We start from the raw sequence: 20,223 nt of genomic DNA, 5'->3' as shown, positions 1-20,223 counted from the left end.
TGTCTGTATCATAAAGCAAAAATGTTTTCTTCCATGTTGGGATTGTAGGTATTTAGAGTCATGGGGTTTTTGTTTTTGTTTTTGTTTTTTTTACTTTCAATATTTTCCATATTTTCTGTAATAAGCATATATTAAAAGTGTAGAAAGAAAAACAGAAAAAAATGCAAACTTTACAGTAAATAAAGAAATAAATAAGCAAGCAGACTAAAAGACATTTCTCATTCAGCCATGAAGTGAAAGTCAGGAGCCAAGGATATTCAAATGACTGACTTGAGGGACAATGAGAAGACTTAGTAAGACTGAAAGGACCAGTTGAATGTAGCTGGACTTTATTTTAATAAAGTACACAGCATGGGCCTTAGAGGCAAAGTTTTTTCAGTTAATTGATTCTCAGTTTATACCTACATAAAATGGGACGATTTATGCCTGCTTCAAAAGGTTCTTATAAATACTAAATGAAAAGCTGTTTATGAAGCACCTAGAACAATAATGCCACATAATGCACTATTGTGTTAAATCTGGAAAGACCCTGATGAATCTTCCGGCCCTGGATTTTTCAAACTGGGGGTTGCAATTCATTTAGAGTGATACCAATTTAGAGGAATGTAACTACCATTTAAAAAACGAAACTGCAAAGAACAGAAGAAAATAGAAAAATCACACCAAAAATTGTGAATTGTATACAATATTGTAAAGAATGATTTTGTCAGTTTCCATGCCTAGCTATATATCCTACAGAAATGAAAACATATGTCAACATGAATGTGGGCAGCATTATGCAGAAGGGCTGAAACGTGGAAATAATCCAAATGTCCACCCACTGATGACTTGATAAACAAAATGTGATGTATTCATAAAATGGAATATAATTCAGCAATAAGAGGTATAAAGTGGAAAAATAGGATACAACATGGATGAACATTGAAACATTATGCTAAATCGAATCAGCTAGTTGCAAAAAACCATATAGTGTATGATTTCATTTAAATGAAATGTCCAGAATAGGGAAATCTATAGAGACAGAAATTAGATTGAAGGTTGCCAGGGGCAGGGGCTGATGTTAATGACTACAAGGTTTCTTTTTGGGGTGATAAAAATTAGATAGTGGTGATAGTTATAAAACTCTGTGAATACACAAAAACCTTCTGAATGCACTTTAAAAGGGTGGATTTTATGATAGGTGAATTATATCTCAATAAAACTATTATTAAAATCAAAATAATTATTTTGTGAAACTTCATTTCAGTCGGTATACATATGTCCATTGATCTAGTGCATCTTGTTATTCTATAGAAGAAATTTATTCCCCCTGAAAATTGTGTTATTTAGCTATAGACCTGTTCTACACAAAATAAAAATAAACACAAATTTGGGCGCCTGGGTGGCTCAGTTGGTTAAGAGACTGCCTTCGGCTCAGGTCATGATCCTGGAGTCCTGGGATCGAGTCCCACATCGGGCTCCCTGCTCAGCAGGGAGTCTGCTTCTCCCTCTGACCCTCCCCCGTCTCATGCTCTCTCTATCTCATTCTCTCAAATAAATAAATAAAATCTTTAAAAAAAATAAATAAAAAAAAAATAAACACAAATTTTCCTTTTCTCTTATGAAATTGTTTTCTTGAAATTACTTTTACTTTATTTACATTCAGTTAATTAACATATAGTGTATTATTAGTTTCAGAGGTAGAGGTCAGTGATTCATCACTTGTATATAACACCTAGTGCTCATTACATCATGTGCCCTCCTTAATGCCCATCACTCAGTTACCTCATCCCGCCACACTTCTCCCCTGAAGCAACCCTCAGTTTGTTTCCTATAGTTAAGAGTCTCATACGGTTTTTCTCCCTCTCTGATTTCGTGTTATTTTATTTTTCCCTTCCTTCCTCTGTGCTCCTCTGTTTTGTTTCTTAAATTCCACATATGACTGAAATCATAAGAAATTGTCTTTCTCTGATACTTATTTTGCTTAGCATGATACCCTCTAATTCCATCCACGTCGTTGCAAATGGCAAGATTTCATTTTTTTGATGACTGAGTAATATAAATTATTAAAATAATGAATAAAACACATGTTCTAACTACCATGTTTGAAAGGTAAGGAAAGCAATTACCAACCTACAACATGTGATTGTTTTCATTCTGGTTACTATCTTTTTGTTTTAGATTATTCTAAGAAACAATCCTAGATTTTTGAGTCTCACCTAATAATTTAGATTTTGATTTTGTTTTTGTTTTAAAACAGTAGCTGCTTAACATTGTTCAGTGTGTCTGAGTTCCTAGGGATTATTATTTGAAGTTGGAGAGCTATTGAGATCATGCCCAAATCTTAGCACAGTCTTCAAAATATATTTGAAGACAAAGAAAATATTAATCAGGATACTTTTTTTTTTTTTTTTTTAAAGATTTTATTTATTTATTTGAGAGAGAGAATGAGAGACAGAGAGCATGAGAGGGAGGAGGGTCAGAGGAAGAAGCAGACTCCCTACTGAGCAGGGAGCCCGATGCGGGACTCGATCCTGGGACTCCAGGATCATGACCTGAGCCGAAGGCAGTCGCTTAACCAACTGAGCCACCCAGGCACCCAATCAGGATACTTTTTAACACCAAAAAGAAAGTTGACTTTTACTATCATTGTTCATTTTGGGTAGTAAAAACATATTAAATAATTTTGAAAAAAAAGGAATAAAGAGAGGAGAAAGAGAAGGAGGAATGGAAGAAAGCAGTATGAGAAGGAGGGGAAGGAACAGATCTGGAAAAATTGGTAAGAAAATGAACACATTAAAACTGTAAGCATTAAGAATCTAAATGTTTATTAAGGAAAGAAATGGATGCTTAAACAAGTATTTGGTAGAGTATTCAAAGAAAAGGATCTGTATAAAATTTGTATTCATAGTCCAGAATGATTGTGAGCTTGGCCAATATGCACAATTTCTAGAAACTTATAGGTAGGGGATTGTGGAGTACTAAATTCTAGCAAAATATTTATGTATCTTTTTTTTTTTTTTTAAAGATTTTATTTATTTGACAGAGAGACAGCGAGAGAGGGAACACAAGCAGGGGGAGTGGGAGAGGGAGAAGCAGGCTTCCAGCCAAGCAGGGAGCCCGATACGGGGCTCGATCCCAGAACCCTGGGACCATGACCTGAGCCGAAGGCAGACGCTTAACGACTGAGCCACCCAGGCGCCCCAATATTTATGTATCTTTAAAAAGATAAAAGAATTGGACTTGGTTACCTGGGAAGATACTAGAGGCAATAATAAATCAGTTTTTAAACATCTGGGAAAATGTGGAGTCCATGAAACACCATGGTTTTCTGAATAGCAAATCATGCCAGACCCTATTTAATCTTGTTCTTAATCTTGTGATAGCACCATAAGCCACAGAGACAAGAAAAAATGATAGTGACAATCCATCTTATTTTCTTAGAATCTGCTTTGTCACATTTTCATTGACAAACCTGGGAAAATATGACTTTAATCACATTATTTTTAGATAGGTGAATGCATAACATGCTTGAATGTTCAATTAAAAAACAATACAAGTTTCCACTTCAAGTTGCATTAATATTTGGATGTAGCTCCCAGGAACTGGTCCTGGGGACCATCTAGTCAACTACTATTAGATGACCTGCATTAAATAACTTAGAGTGTGTTCATCAACTCTCTAGGTAATTATAAATTTACTCAGTCAGTATAAGAAGGGCATAAAATTGAAAGGATGGGATAATATAAACACAAAACACAGATACATGGAAGAAATCTGTCTTATTAGAATATTAATCAATAATGTGATGGTAATGTGAAAACCGCCAACACTCTATAGGAAAATTAGAAGGTGTAAGACATTCAAGGACTTAAAAAAATCATTTTGCCTTTTCTTTGTTGTAGTTAATCACCAGCAAAATACTTGTTTCCAGTTTTGGTCACTAATACCATACCTTTTAATGGATTCAAAGATAAAATGTGGTCATTTTTCTGTTCTTCAAATGTTCTGCCTTGTGTATGTATTACTTTTGTAATAAGAAGATTCGAGCTACACTTTAAAAACATGGTTAAATAGCAATTAAACATAAATAATTTAGAGAAAATATGAGGATATCCCCCTCACAAGTGTTTCAGGCAATAAAAGAAACTGAAGATGGTACCCATAAGAAAATTATAAAATGAGGAGAATTATTTAGCCCATATATGGGCTACAAATATTTAAGAGGCCAACAAATATTTAGGAGGATATACTATGCTGTAGTCCCTATATAAAGCTGTCACATACATTCTCTCACATAATCTTCACAGTACCTCTATACAGCGAAAGAAGAAAGAGAACTTGAGGAAACAGACTGTCTGGGTGACTCTCCCAGGGTCTTATTAGAGACAGATGTCATACTCGAATTTGTATTCATTTCAGGTGTCTCTAGCTACACAGAGATTAAAATGTTTCTTTATTTCTTAAGTGTATGTGTGGCATCACCATAGACAAATAAAATAATTATAAATTTATAAATATATATTTTAAGTGATGCTGTGGCATTTTTCCTATTCTTTCTTTCAGCATTGATCCAAATTGTGATGTAGGGTTCATTATCCTTGTATAAAGATAGAATAATTTCTATTAAGGGTGTAATTACTTCAGACTGTGAAGATTACAAACCCTTATGACAATAACTGAACCCATATTTGTAATGAGAATTATCTCTATTTTAAGTAAGCAAAGCGAATGAACTATAGTAAAAAGAATTTATAGTAGGAGCTGAGAATATTTGGAATTTTATCTGATCTGGATTTTTCTAGATTTTTCTTCTGAGTGTTCTCCATTTTTCAAAATCTCATGATAGCTACTTTGTTTCACACTTCTTGTTTCAAGGGCCTTATTAATTTTTATTTTGTAACATAAAAAAGGTTTACATTTTATATCATGAAATAATAAATGCTCATCATAAAAATAAAATAAACAAAGGAATGAGGAAGACTGAAAATCATCCACAAACAGCCTTAATACAGTTAACTTTTGGACTATATCTTTCCAGATGGATCAATAGAAATAAATATAATAAAATCTAATGCATATAAGAATACAAAATAGGAATCATACAGTACATGTTGAGTTATAACCTGATATTTTAATGAAATATGTTCCATTTATTTATGTTATTCTTTTTAAAGACTGTATCATACTCTACTATATGCCAATTCTATTATATACTCAAACAATTCCATATTACTATATATTGAATATGCTGACATTTTTCCTTTTTATAAACAGTGCTATAGCCAACATCATTTTTTTTTATTTTTAGTTTTTTTTGTTATGTTAATCACCATACATTACATCATTAGTTTTTGATGTAGTATTCCATGATTCATTGTTTGCGTATAACACCCAGTGCTCCATGCAGAACGTGCCCTATTTAATACCCATCACCAGGCTAACCCATCCCCCCACCCCCCTCCCCTCTAGAACCCTCAGTTTGTTTCTCAGAGTCCATCGTCTCTCATGGTTCGTCTCCCCCTCTGATTTCCCCACCTTCATTCTTCCCTTCCTGCTATCTTCTTCTTCCTCTTTTTTTTTTTTTTTAACATATAATGTATTATTTGTTTCAGAGGTACAGATCTGTGATTTAACAGTCTTACACAATTCACAGTGCTCACCATAGCACATACCCTTCCCAATGTTTATCACCCAGTCACCCCAACCCTCCCACCCCCCACCACTCCAGCAACCCTCAGTTTGTTTCCTGAGATTAAGAATTCCTCATATCAGTGAGGTCATATGATACATGTCTTTCTCTGATTGACTTATTTCGCTCAGCATAATACCCTCCAGTTCCATCCACGTCGTTGCAAATTATAGATGACATCATTATATGTATATCTCTGCAGACTTTTTCAGATTACTTTCTTACAAATTCCCAGAAGTAGAAATACTGTCTCAGTGGGTATGCATAAATATTTTGTTAGATACCCCACCAGGAACAATCATCTAGTAATTGAAAAAATACTTGCCAGGTACTTTTCTGTGTTCTAGAGTTGTGGTTGTGAATAAGAGGATAAGTTCCTTCCTCGCCCTTATTGAGCTTACATTCAGTCAGCAGAAATAGGCCATGAGCAAATGAACATAGAATAAAATATCGAAATATTAAGTGCTATGAAGAAAATAAAATAGGGTGACATGAGAGTGGGTGGCCAAGGCACACCTTCAGATTAGGAGCTCTGAGAAGGCTGCTCTTAGGAGGAAACTTAATGTGATTGTTAAGTGGAAAGAAGGAGCTAGCTATAGGAAATTTGGGAGGAAATTTACATCTGGAAGGATTGAAAATTTCAAAGACCCCATCCTGAGAATGAGTAGCCAAGGATCTATAAATAGCCTGAGGCCACAGCAGAATGGAATGAGCTTGCAAGTGACATGAGGGGGAAGAGAGTGGATTATGCAGTCTGTCAGGCCAGCACAAGAAGTGTGGATTTTATTCTGAATATGGTGTAAGTCACTGGGTGATTTCACAATTTAATTATGATATATGTATATTAAAGTATGCACATCACAAGTAAAGAGTTCAATGAATTACTTACAAACTGAACACATCCGCGAGATCAGGAAAGAAAACATTACTAACGTTCCCCAAACCCCCTTTATGTCCTCTTCCAGTCAGTACCTCCTACAGAGGATAACAACTCTCCTGATTTCTAACAGCATAGATTATATAATATATATATATTATATTGTTGCAATATATATTATATTGTTTATATAAACATATATAAATATATAAACATATATAAATATAAACAATATATATTATATTGTTGCAATATATATTATATTGTTGTTCACATAAACAACAATAAAAAATCATATAGTATGTACTCTTTGGCTTCTTTTCCTCAAAATTATGCTTGCATAATTATTTAGGCATCCACCTAAAGATAGGACGTGGATAAAAAAGTGAATGAATCCTACTACTGAGCATTGCACTGCCCCAACCTTTGGCAATTGAACAGAATGAGTTGTCAATACAGGAGATATAGACTGTCCAGTGAGGGGGGAAAAAAATGAGACCACGGTATCATGACCAAGGCAAAAGATTCTTCAAGAAGGAGAATGGTCAACAGTGAACAAATATTTATGAGCCATTGAGCAAGATGAGACCAGATACAGACTACTGGATTTGACATTATGGCAGTCATTGACAAGTGGTACTTCAAAGAAGAGAATGGGAAGTGAGAGGTAAAGACTGTATATGTAGAAGACTCATTCCAAAATTTTTAATAAAAATGAAGGGCTCTAGGGAATGTGGAATCAAAAGAGGGCTTCTGAGGTGGTAAGTACTACAGCATGTTTGTATGATGATGGGAATAGTCCAGTGGAGAGGGAAAAAATCTGAAGATACAGAAGGATGGGAAAGTTGTATGGATGATGGCTATGAAAAGGTGAAAGGGATGGCTTTAGAGCACAACTGAAGGGCCTTATTTATATTAGGAGCTGAAGTACTTCAATTTTAATAAGAAGGACAGCAACTGTGGAATAGATATAGGTAGGTTGGTGAATTTGGTTATGGACAAATGAGAGTTCTCATCTTTTATGGATGCCTCTTTTCCTACCACCCCTACCAGCACTATGTAATCAATCTTACTGATTTTCCAAAAACAGAGTTGAAAACTTGTACCTCATTTTAATTTGTATGTATACAATTTTTAGAGAGGTAGAAGCATTTTTTCCTATGTTTATTGGCCATCTGGATTTTTAAAACTTGCTGTATTTGTTGTTAGTTTGCTCATTTGAAAATACCTTTATATTTTCATCACATAAACAATAATTTGCCTAGATTCAGCATTCTTGGGTGCCTTAATTTGTTCTGTACATTTATGTAGATATTTTTCTAACGGTTTTCTGTCATAAAACATTGACAATGTTAAGTCTGGGGTTAGTGTGATAATTTCCCTCTGTATCACTGTTTCTTCTAAATAGATCCTTTCCGGAATTTTTTCTTTATCCTTGAAATTTAAAACTTGGTGAGGCATCACTAGAGATAAGACCCACAACCAGCCGGCTCTTTATTTGGGACAGCCCCAGGCCTTTCTCCCACACACATGTGCTACACTGCTGTTGGCGCACAAATGTAACAATGCTTTCAGATAAACTATCCACAGATAACCAAGAGGAATACCTCTAGTCCTTTCACCTCCAGGTAAGAAAGATCTCATCCAAGTTAGGGGAGATTGCTTTTCAGAAGCTCGGTCAAGCTGAAAGGAGGACTCACTATGATAGTCCTTACCTTGGCCCACGTGCTTCCAATACAGGAAGATATTTGGGGAGGTGGTGTTCCCATAATTCCTTCCTTTGCCTACTGTCACATTGCAGTGCTCTTTTAAAAGAATGTGAGTTTCCATTTATCAGCACTTGGTATCCTTCGTATATTCTTTTCTACAACTCTGTTGTGTTTGGGAGAAATTCTACTTGTACAGTGTATTTGTCAGCCACCTATCCTTTCAGCATTGATTATTATATTATTTCTTGGCACCTTGGTGCATGCGTGCATGTGTATACATGTGTCTAAACCTACTCATGCTACCATATCTCCCAGAATCTCAAGCTCTTATTATCAAATTTCCACAGAAGGCTTTGCTTCCTTCTATATTCTTTTTCAAAAAAGATTTATTTATTTATTTGAGAGTGAGAGCATGAGCAGGGGGAAGGGCAGAGAGCTAGGGAGAGACAGAGAATCTCCAGCAGACTCCCCGCTGAGTTCAGAGCCTGACATGGGGCTCCATCCCACAACTCTGGGATCCTCACCTGAGCCGAAATCAAGAGAAGGACGCTTCACCAACTGTGCCACCCAGGAGCACCTTCCTTCTACATTCTTTGCTAAATGCTGCCTGCCTCTTGCAGCTGCTGCTCTCTCTCTCTGTTTTTTAACATGTATGGCCTGTATCTTCATCCTAATTTCTATTGCAGTCTCTGTGATTAGGTTCATCTGCATTGATAAATACATGTTCTTCAGTCTGAGGCAATGAGAGAGGAATTTTAAAGTCCATTTAGTTGGAAAAAGAACTTTCCTGCTTGGATCTCTGACCACTGATGAGAAACATAAATGATCTGCTATTTCCTGTACAAAACCATAAAATCTCTCCATCAAAAAGTATTTCATTACTAGGCACTGCTTAATCATACACCCGGTGTCACAGATGTTACAAAGTCCTTATAATTGAAAGATGTTTGCATTTAAAGAGATATAATGATGCACAGGATGAATAACAGGTTGAGCAGGGTAGAAAAAAAGAATATAAGAGAAGCTGTGGAATAGCAGAAAGTCCATAAGCTTGAGCCCAAGGGACCTGGGTTTGAATCACAGCACTGTTTTCCACAGACAAGTAGTGTGCCCTTAAATTACAAAGCACCTATTATGGATTTTACTGTTCCTCTCCCTCCAAATTCATATGTTAAAGTCCTACCTCCAGGACCTCAGAATGTGACTGTAATTAGAGATAAGCTCTTTACAAAGACAATTTAGTTAAAATGAGGTCACTATTTAAGCCACCCAGTCTGTGGTATTTTGTTACAGTAGCTCTTAGTTTCCTAAGAAAAAATTAGAATATTCACCGTTGTCTCATAGAGTTTTTTAAAAAAGATTTACTTATTTATTTTAGAGAGAGAGAGAGAGAGAGAACATGACTGGGGGGAAGGGCAGAGGGAGAGGGAGACAAGCAGATTCCCTGCCAAGTGGGGAGCCTGACACTGGGCTTGATCCCAGGACCCTGAGATCATGACCTAAGCCGAAATCAAAAGTCAGACGCTCAACTGACGGAGCCACCAAGGCGTCCCTCCATAGAGTATTTATAAATTAAATAAGAAGAATAGAATAATAATGAGAACTTTATCTGTAACTATATTATTGTAGGTGCAGGGTTCAATGCTTTACACTTGAAATGCATAGCATGGTGGCAGCCACATAGGAGGTGTGCAATAGGTTATTTTTATTTTCCCTTATTTATTGCAACAAAGAGATGCTCCAGTGAAAATATCCTCCAATGGAGAGATGCAAAGATAAAGGAATAAAGAAAGAAGGAATAAGAGAGCAAGAGCGAGAGAGAAAGAGAGAGGAATCTCATAAAAGGGGGGAAGAAACTAAAACACATTGTAAGGAAAAGAAGAGAAACATATCAAAGCATCCCTACAGCAGAGAGTAACAGACTCCAAAGTAGTAAGGGACCAATCAGTACCTAGTTCTCAGTGTGAACAGAGGAGAACTGTTTTCTTGTAAAGCACTTTTAAGGTATATTTGGCCAGAACTGTCACAAAGTGTCTAAGCTTTTATTTCTGTGATCCTGTAGTTTGCATGGTGTCTGTGTTACAATTGTTTTAACAATATTAATAGTCAGAATGGAGAAAGGTTATCATGAAATCATACATAGTACTGTATTGACTGTTTTTTATTTCCTTTTTAGCTTTTTGAGTTACTGACACATTATTGCAGCAAAACATATGTAGGGTCAATTCATGCTGAATAGTTATTAGAAACCATGATAACAAAAGTCATTACACTGCAGTTCAGTTTTGACAGTAAAATTTCTGCAACATTATCACAAATCCTCATGCATTAGTGCAATGATCCTTACTATAGTTTCATATTAGAATCAAAAGATTGCTGTAGCATGCTTGATACAAAAAGTCAAGCAGGCCAAATTCTTTTCTGCTTTTACAGATAACATTTTTGCTCTTTTTCTATGTACATCAATGCAGATAGTAGCTTTGTTTTATATACTTTTTTCAATAACCTATGAGTACATTGCATATCTTTCTTTAAAATGAGGATTTTTTCCTTGAAAGACCACACAATTCTGATTACCAGCACCCAAGGAAATAATTTGAAAATGATTTTATATCTGACACAACTTCACAGAATTCTAAAACTATATTATTCACTCCATTATTTCTTTCCTCTTCTCGGATAGCGTATTGGCTTGTGTGTACATGTTTTTGTTTTTGTTTTTAAATTGATTTACTATGATGGAATAGTATAAGATTTAAAAAAGGAATCTGTCATATTCAGGATTACTTTGATAGGAAAGCTATTTGAGTTACCCTTTAGCTGACAAAAGGAAAATGTTTTTAATGCCTATCTGCCCACAATATTTTTCCATAGTCATTTATTAACAAACACTTAAAGGGGTCAGATTGTACAGGCACATTAATTATATATTTTTGTAGTGTTAATTTACTCAGGCCCATTTCAAGGAAACAAAAGAAATATAACTTGTGATCTAGTGCCTAGTGAATTAAGGAACCTCTGAAAATTGAATAACTTCTTCTCTAGTTGGAAAATCAGGTTTACATAGGTGTACATAGAATATGGATAAGTAGAACACATTCCACTATGTACAAAATATGTTCTCTGGGAATGTGGATGTAAATAAAATACTGTTTACTTGTGTCATTGTAGCTTGTCTGGAATTGCTTTAGAATTGCAATGTGAAGATGCCAGATCCCATCAAATTAAAATACTGAGTGTCATCATGGTATGTGTTGTTTTTATTGTTGTCTTCTCCATCTGTGATTTTACAGACTTCTTCGTGAAGGTTCTAATAACATATTTCCTCTTTGGGTTATCTCTAGGTAATTTCCAGTTGTTACAGTATTGTGCATGGGCTCTTTTAATAAATGTATATGTTCTAACGGTGTTTTTTAGTATAAGATTTGGATGTAACTCTGACTAATCCATGAGTTACTGCCAAGTCTATCCCTCATACTTTCTCATGTATGTGTGTATATATAAGATTTTCTATTCTGTAACCCTCTGTCAGCTTTACCTAAACAATTAGTTGTTTGTCTGTTGCTCTATTCCTTCCAGCACCTGCGTATGTTTCTAAGTGATTATCATGATGTCACTATTACCCTGTATTTCTGTCCTCTCTCTCCTTAATTCACACTATATTCTCAGGTCGCATAAACTATTTTATACCTATTATAGACTAGAAGCTCTCTCATAATAGTATAGCCACACCAAGATTTTGTATAAGAAGTAAGGGATATATGTTTATCTAAAGAATAATAACAATATCAATTGTCATATCTTCCATGTGCAAAATACATAGTTTGTGAAAAACTATTCTAGGTGCTTTTTATTTAAAATATATATTTATGTTCCATGGGGTTGTTGAATAAATAAAATTACATATAAAAGCTTGCAAAGTGCCTTACACATAGTTAGTGCTTCATAAATGTTAACTGTTATGATATACTTTTTACAATAATCCTTCTAGGGAGACATTAATATTTCCATTTTTTCAGAGGCTCAGAGGGAATAAATAAGTTGTCCATAGATATTCCTTCCCACTTTCAATAAGAGTAAAACTCTGGAAAAAGAACAAAAATACCTAGAGAAAACATTTAGTATATGAATATGCATTTCCTATATTAATATTCATGTTAATAAATGATTATAAGATACAGCTCCGTAGATTTGGAGAAAGATGATTACAAGAGCATTTTTTTCAAATGTTTATGTCATTGTGATGCATATGTGTAGTTCAAAACTAAAAAAATCATTGTACTGATAATCCCACAGAATTGCAAATCAATTGCAGTTCTAAGTTATACATTAGAGAAGCCTAAGTAGAAAATATACCTATTAAACTGATAAGAACAGATACTACACTTGATCTTAGCCAAAAGGCCAAGGAGGTACATATTATAAACATTTTACTTGTTTTATTATAATTTTTTAACATGGTCTTTGGGTCATTAAAAATTACTATTTCATTTTATAGCTACACTATGGCATTTTTAAAAGTCAGAGTTCTAAGTCTGTATGGATTCCAAAGAACATAACCTATTTATTTGAAAATATTCCAGTTTTTTTCTAGGGCTTTATAGGTAATATAAAGAATACTTTATTTACTTCTTTTTATAAAAATTATATGTAAGCAAAATTTCCTGAATGTATGATTTTATGACATTAAATTTTCTCAATTTCTCTATAGAATAATATTTTGCAAGGTTTAATCTACTAAATACAGTCAGTTGTAAACAGGTTTCCTAAGAAAGGGTTCCAGGGATCACAGGAAATTCAGGGTTAACTGAGTCAACAGGCTTCTTAAAATGGGATTTCTCAGAATCTTTAATATGCAAATGTGGCTTGGGATTTTAAAAGGGGGATATAGTATGCAGTGTGCCATATATATATAGTTATATATGATAAATATATAATACATCTATCTCTGTCTCTGTATCTGAATCTCTTTATATATATATTAGGGTTTCTTAACCTTAGCTCTATTGATATTTTAGGCTGGAAAATTTTTTGGTGTGTGTGTTTGGGGGGGGGGGGGCAGATTTTTAGCAGTATCCCTGGCCTCTACCCATTAGATAGCAGAAACACCCCTCCAACATCCCCCCCAGGTGTGATAACCAAAAACGTCTCCAGGCGTTGCCAGGTACCCATATATCTTGAGATCACTTTTACTAGGATAGCAATTTACTGGAGAGAGGAAGTGCTCACACAGAGATGATAAGCATTCACAGGGCCTTTCGAGCAGATACAACACTTGAGCTCACCACAATAGCAATAGGAGGTGGCTATGAAATTATTACAGTAGTACAGTACATAGTTAATTTTATGAAGTTATAATGTCATACTTCATCTTTTTGTTTGTTTACATTTCTCTAGGCTGCAAATTGTGCTATGTGTGGTCTGTAAATTTGTGTACATAAGTTTTGGTAAATTTTAACTTTTTAGAATAGATTTGTATATATTTTATGGGAGTAAATGATAAAATAGACTAGTATGTACATATATTTTATGGATTCATGACATACGTAGATTTCCTTAATTTTTATGATATTTTTATGATATTTTGGACAACAGAAGGGAGACTCATTGGGATAGAACAACAGATGACCAGCTGTCTACTCCTGTCTAGGATCACAAAAGCTCTTCAGAAATCTCTTGAGAGTTCTTCAGGGAAAAGGGCCAGTAGAAATTTAATGCAAGCTTATCAGTCTATAAAGTGCAGCAACTCCTTTTGAACAAGTGTATGTGTGTGCATGTGTGCGTGCGCGTGACAAAACTATTAAGGAGTTATGATTTTCCTAGCAAAGAAATGAATTTCCATCTACACTAAAACAAGCACTCAAAAATCACTACTTGAAGCCTAATTTTAATATATGCAAGATAACAAGCAATATAAAGTACTTATGAAAAAGAGAACTAAAACCGCTTTCACATTCCTTTAGAAAATAATTTTGTTTATTGCTAGAATTGACTTTGACTCCTCATCAAATCAATGTAAAGTGAGTATTACAGGAAACCCATGTTTAAAAACTGAAAAAGGGAAGAGAAAACATGCTAATGAAGTCTATGGATGATACAATCTTTTTGAGAATTTAAAATGGAAACGTCTATTGAGACCTAGGTGATGCAGATTAGACAGCAAAAATTCATGATTCTTCCATTGGTGGAGTAAAGAGAGGATATTGTTGTGCTCTGATTCTATGCTTTAGTCTAGAAAAGAATCCCTTCATTTCTGGGAATCAGGATTCAGCATGGAAGCTGAGTTGAGGTGGCATATTCCTGTACCTTTAATTATATCAAAACAATGGATGTCAGTACACTGGATGATTAATAATTTATTTGAATAACTGAATGAATGAATGAATGAATGAATGAATGAATTCTGTGAGACCCAGAAGTATCCCCTAGACCTCCAAAGTAGTCCTCTGATTTATGTCCCTACATGATTCCTTAATAAGCTCAGGTTGCTTAAAGAAGATGCTCCAATCTGAGAATATCCATTGCAGTTACTCTTACAACTTTTCAACTACTGGTCCACTCAAACCTTCGAAAAATATCACAGCACATGCTCATTTTACAGTTGGTTGGAGAGAATATTTGAACGTAAGTTAAGACAACTGTGTCCTAGGCCAACTTTTTTTCTAATTAACTGTGTATGTGGTAGATCACTGGGCCACTCTGGCCCTAAGGTTCCTCAGTTATGAAATACTCTTTTATTTTACTTTTTATTTTTAATTTTTTTTGTGTGTGAAATAATCTTTTTTTTAAATTTAATTTAATTTTATTATGTTATGTTAGTCTCCATACAGTACATCATTAGTTTTTGATGTAGTGTTCCATGATTCATTGTTTTCGTATAACCCCCAGTGCTCCATGCAATACGTGCCCTCCTTAATACCCATTACCAGGCTAACTCATCCTCCCACTTCCCCTCCCCTCTAAAACTCTCAGTTTGTTTCTCAGAGTCCATAGTCTCTCATGGTTCGTCTCCCCCTCCGATTTTCTCCCCTTCTTTTTTCCCTTCCTTCTCCTAATGTCCTCCATGCTATTCCTTATGTTCCACAAATAAGCAAAACCATATGATAATTGACTTTCTCTGCTTGACTTATTTCACTTAGCATAAACTCCTCCAGTCCCATCCATGTTGTTGTAAAAGTTGGGTATTCATCCCTTCTGATGGCTGAGTAATATTCCATTGTATATATGGACCACATCTTTATCCATTGGTCTGTTGAAGGGCATCTCATCTCTTTCCACAGTTTGGCTATTGCGGACATTGCTGCTATGAACATTGGGGTGCATATGGCCCTTCTTTTCACTACATCTGTGTCTTTGGGGTAAATACCCAGTAGTACAATTGCTGGGTCATAGGGTAGCTCTATTTTTAATTTTTTGAGGAACCTCCACACTGTTTTCCAAAGTGGTTGTACCAACTTGCATTCCCACCAACAGTGTAAGAGGGTTCCCCTTTCTCCACAACCTCTCCAACATTTGTTGTTTCTTGCCTTGTCAATTTTTGCCATTATAACTGGTGTAAGGTGGTATCGCAATGTGGTTTTTTTTTTTTTTTTTTTCTTTTTTCTTTAAAGGTTTTATTTATTTGACAGAGAGAGACACAGCGAGAGAGGGAACACAAGCAGGGGGAGTGGGAGAGGGAGAAGCAGGCTTCCCGCTGAGCAGGGAGCCTGATGCGGGGCTCGATCCCAGGACCCCGGGATCATGACCTGAGCCGAAGGCAGACGCTTAACGACTGAGCCACCCAGGCGCCCCGCAATGTGGTTTTGATTTGAATTTCCCTGATGGCTAATGATGATGAACATTTTTCATGTGTCTGTTAGCCATTTGTATATCTTCTTTGGAGAAGTGTCTGTTCATGTCTTCTGCCCATTTTTTGACTTGATTATTTGTTTTTTGGGTGTTGAGTTTGAGATGTTCTTTATAGATCTTGGATATCAGCCCTTTGTCTGTAGTGTCATTTGAAAATATCTTCTACCATTCTGTGGGTTGCCTCTTTGTTTTGTTGACTGTTTCCTTTGCTGTGCAGAAGTTTTTATCTTGATGAAGTCCCGAAAGTTCATTTTCCCTTTTGTTTCACTTGCCTTTGGAGATGTATCTTGAAAGAAGTTGCTGTAGCCGATGTCGAAGAGGTTACTGCCTATGTTCTCCTCTAGGATTTTGATGGATTCCTGTCTCACATTGAGGTCTTTCATCCACTATGAGTTTATCTTTGTGTATGGTGTTAGAGAATGGTTGAGTTTCATTCTTCTGTATATAGCTGTCCAATTTCCCCAGCATCATTTATTGAAGAGACTGTCTTTTTTCCATTGCATATTATTTCCTGCTTTGTTGAAGATTATTTGACCATAGAGTTGAGGGTCCATATCTGGGCTCTCTAATCTGTTCCATTGATCTATATGTCTGTTTTTGTGTTAGTACTATGCTGTCTTGGAGATCACGGCTTTGTAATATAGCTTGAAATCGGGCAACGTGATGTCCCCAGCTTTGTGTTTCTTTTTCAACATTTCCTTGGCGATTCAGGGTCTTTTCTGATTCCTTACAAATTTTAGGATTGTTTGTTCCAGCACTTTGAAAAATGTCATTGGAATTTTGATCGGGATGGCATTGAAGGTATAGTTGCTCTGGGCAGCATTTAGACATTTTAACAATGTTTATTCTTCCGATCCATGAGCATGGAATGTTTTTCCATCTTTTTGTGTCTTCTTCAATTTCTTTCATAAGTGTTCTGTAGCTCCTAGAGTATAGATCCTTTACCTCTTTGGTTAGCTTTATTCCAAGGTATCTTATGGTTTTGGGTGAAATAATCTTCTATTTTTAAGGAGATGGGTAAAATTTCTAAAGGCATTTCCAGTTCAAAAATTTTACAATTTTAGAATTGCAAAACTTATCTATAATCCCTATGAAAATTAAATAATTTCTAATTAAATAGGTGGTAGACCTTTCCCCACAAGAAAATCATTATTGAAAAAGTGGTTTCAATGAGATAAAATTATAAAAACAATTAGTGAATCAAATAATCTGTTTCAGTTGGACACTAGCGACATAATGCATGACTGATTTGGTTTTTACATGCTTTATAAAGACTGATGAGACAGTATAGGATTGTTTAATAATGTTATAGTAGAGGCGTAGTGTCATGGTTATGAAATGGGTTGGGTTTTTAAAAATCCTGTGTTTGATTCCTATCTTAGTCAGTTCCCTCTACTTGGATGACCTTGTGACACAATCTCAGTTCCATATCTTAACCTGGAGATGATTATAATAATAATAAAAAATTTTAGAGGATTACTAATGGACATTACAAAGATAATATTTGCAAACTGCTTGGCACAGATACCAGGCCTGTATAAGTGCTTGTTAAGTGCTGACTGATTCTGTAATAATTTGTATTCCCTTAGTTTGAAAGTACTGAGAACTGGAGTCGGCAAAGGTTAAGCTTCACAAGTGGGTTACAAAAGAATTAAAAATACATTTTAACCAGTTTTGAAAGGGATCATGTTTTCAGCCAACAGAACACATCAACATTTGTATGCTTGCTTAGCTTACCTTTCTTTGCAGACTTGAAGAATTTGAGACAGCAATTAAAACAAACACATGATTTTATCAACATACTGATGGATTTTTTTTTAAAAAAGAAAAACATTTTTTAAATCTTTTAATGAAAATAATGAAAATGTATTTTTACAAAGAAGCACAACCTGTTTTTCAGATATTTTTCTTTTATTCCCCTTTAGTGTTATTTTAAATTTTGAGATCTGAAAAGTTTTAGATTGGATTCTATTCCATCATTACCCATGAACAGGGAAAACAGGAATTTTGTACAGTCATTTTTGTTTGTTTCTGATTTTTAAAGGGGAAAATATTCATCACTGCAAAAATTTAAAGCACAGGAAAGTATCAAGTAACATGTGCAAAGGAAGGAGACATAATTTTATCACCAAGAGTAATACTATAGCATTCTAACACTTGAACCATCTGTATGTAAAATTGTGTTAAGGAAAGGGACATTATTTTTTATAGTTAACTTGTTTTATTCCTCCATTAAGCTTTTTTTTGCTACTCTTGGCCTAAAAATACAAAAAAGGACGAAATCTGTGTAGAGAGAATACTACTCCATAAGAAGCACAAAAATCAAAATGTAATTATTTACCATGCCAAAAGGACTCTATGCTCAGAAGCAATGAAGTTATTATAAAACAGGAAACAGAAAAATAATACACAAAATTCCTTAAAGTGAGATCCACTTTATATGACAAGGAAATTAAACAAGGAAATCAGAGGTTGAACAGTGCTTTTGTGTACCCAAAACTAAACTGGTCAAAGGACTAAAACATACATATATATAATATGGGAAATGCTGCAATATCAAAGAAATGGACTAAAATATTAAAGGGTTTTTTTCCATTTTGATGGCCAAATTCCATCCTGTAAGCAGTGCATTAGACGCTAATGACATACGATTTCTCACTGACAGATTTAACAGCATCAATAAGGCCTCTCTGTCCATTGCAGCAAATTGATCCTACATGACACTGACAAGGGCAGCCTGCACTTAATGACCTCCATCGCTGAAGGATGGAAATGAAAAATGATTGGAAGTACAAATAAATCTTTGAAAGTTTCCCTGAAACAGGTGTGCTAAAAGTGATTCGTTTGAGGGATCATCACAAATATAAACTCAATTTCCTAGCATACCTCACTGTCTGTTCATACCAGGGTCTCACTCCTTTAATCCTGAATCATGATTTGCTCTAATTCCAACATCAAGACAATTTTATTCTTACTATGGGAATATGGTGTTATGGATCTCTCTTAAAGGCATCAGTTCTTCACTATTTATGCAGGTATCTATTTATCATTTGCCACCAAAGGATTCTATATAAACTGATAACAAGTATACATAAAATTTATTTTTGTTTCCCTCCTGGTTAGAAAAGGAAATACAGTATAGCCATTGATTATTTTCTCCTCCTCAATTATCAGGAACAAATAGAACATGTTTAACCTCAATAACAATGTCAAATGCATGAAGTGATTGGACAAATGTTCCATTGATGTCCTTTCTTTGAATCCTGCACGTGGTTTGAGGACACTAAGATTTTGGTATATAGTTATATTATCAATTCTCTCCCAAACACATTTATTTCTTAATCTACCTTCATCTTGCTTCTAATTTTAAAAGAAAAATACACACTCTTTCTTTCAATGTATTCAGAAACTTTAACTCACACGAGAGTAGATGGATGGGAAACATAAGGGAGTTTATAAGCAGCATACCAGATCAATGTAATAGTTAGAGTTGCATAGTATCCTTTTGTTTTCAAAATAACTATGGATGTCTCCTTTTTATTCCTTATCAGTTTTCCTCTGAGGTATATCTTATTTTACAGATGAGAAAACTAAGGTCAGAAAGGATAAATAATTCGCCAAGATCACTGAGCTAGTAAGTGGTAGAGATTGCACTCAAGTCCTGGCCTTCTATCTTCCCAATATTCCACAATAAGGAGGGATAAGTACAGTACTGGAATTTTAAACAACTAATTTATGGTGGAGTAGTATGGGTGACAATAGGAAAAAAGGTTAATTAGCAGTCTACTGGTTCTTAGGACTAGGTAGATTGTTAAAAAATAATCATGCCTCTATATTTTGAAATTTAGATTCTGGGGAGAAACAAAAATTCAAAGGGAAATGATTTTCTTGCCAATGAGTATCTGGGGAAGAATTCAGAGGAAGCGGCCATATCTTAACACTAGTGATGGAGCTTTCGCTTTCCTTTTTCATTTCTGATATATTATGTGTTTTACTTTTCTATTTTTATTATTACAGAAGATTTTATAATATATATGAGAATTTCTACTGATTTCCAGTAACTACAAAGGGTCAACCAAGTTTCTAATTAAGACTCATACTTGTTAAGAAAATAGAAA

The 20,223-nt window shown here is 34.8% G+C and overlaps 1 protein-coding gene and 1 non-coding gene across 2 annotated transcripts in view; both read right to left on the bottom strand.

Annotated features, from left to right (window-relative positions):
* CCDC178 (coiled-coil domain containing 178) overlaps positions 1–20,223 on the bottom strand; it is a 414,615-nt gene that overhangs the window by 129,283 nt on the left and 265,109 nt on the right. The gene's annotated exons all lie outside the window — the stretch shown is intronic.
* LOC116642862 lies at positions 12,491–12,673 on the bottom strand. The gene has a single exon (XR_004301402.1). It is a non-coding gene; the product is annotated as a U2 spliceosomal RNA (small nuclear RNA).

The sequence above is a fragment of the Phoca vitulina genome, unplaced genomic scaffold (genome assembly GCF_004348235.1).
Source record: "Phoca vitulina isolate PV1807 unplaced genomic scaffold, GSC_HSeal_1.0 scaffold24, whole genome shotgun sequence".
Taxonomy (NCBI): domain Eukaryota; kingdom Metazoa; phylum Chordata; class Mammalia; order Carnivora; family Phocidae; genus Phoca; species Phoca vitulina.
Note: the sequence above shows the minus strand (reverse complement) of the source record. Positions and strands in the feature narration are given on the sequence as shown.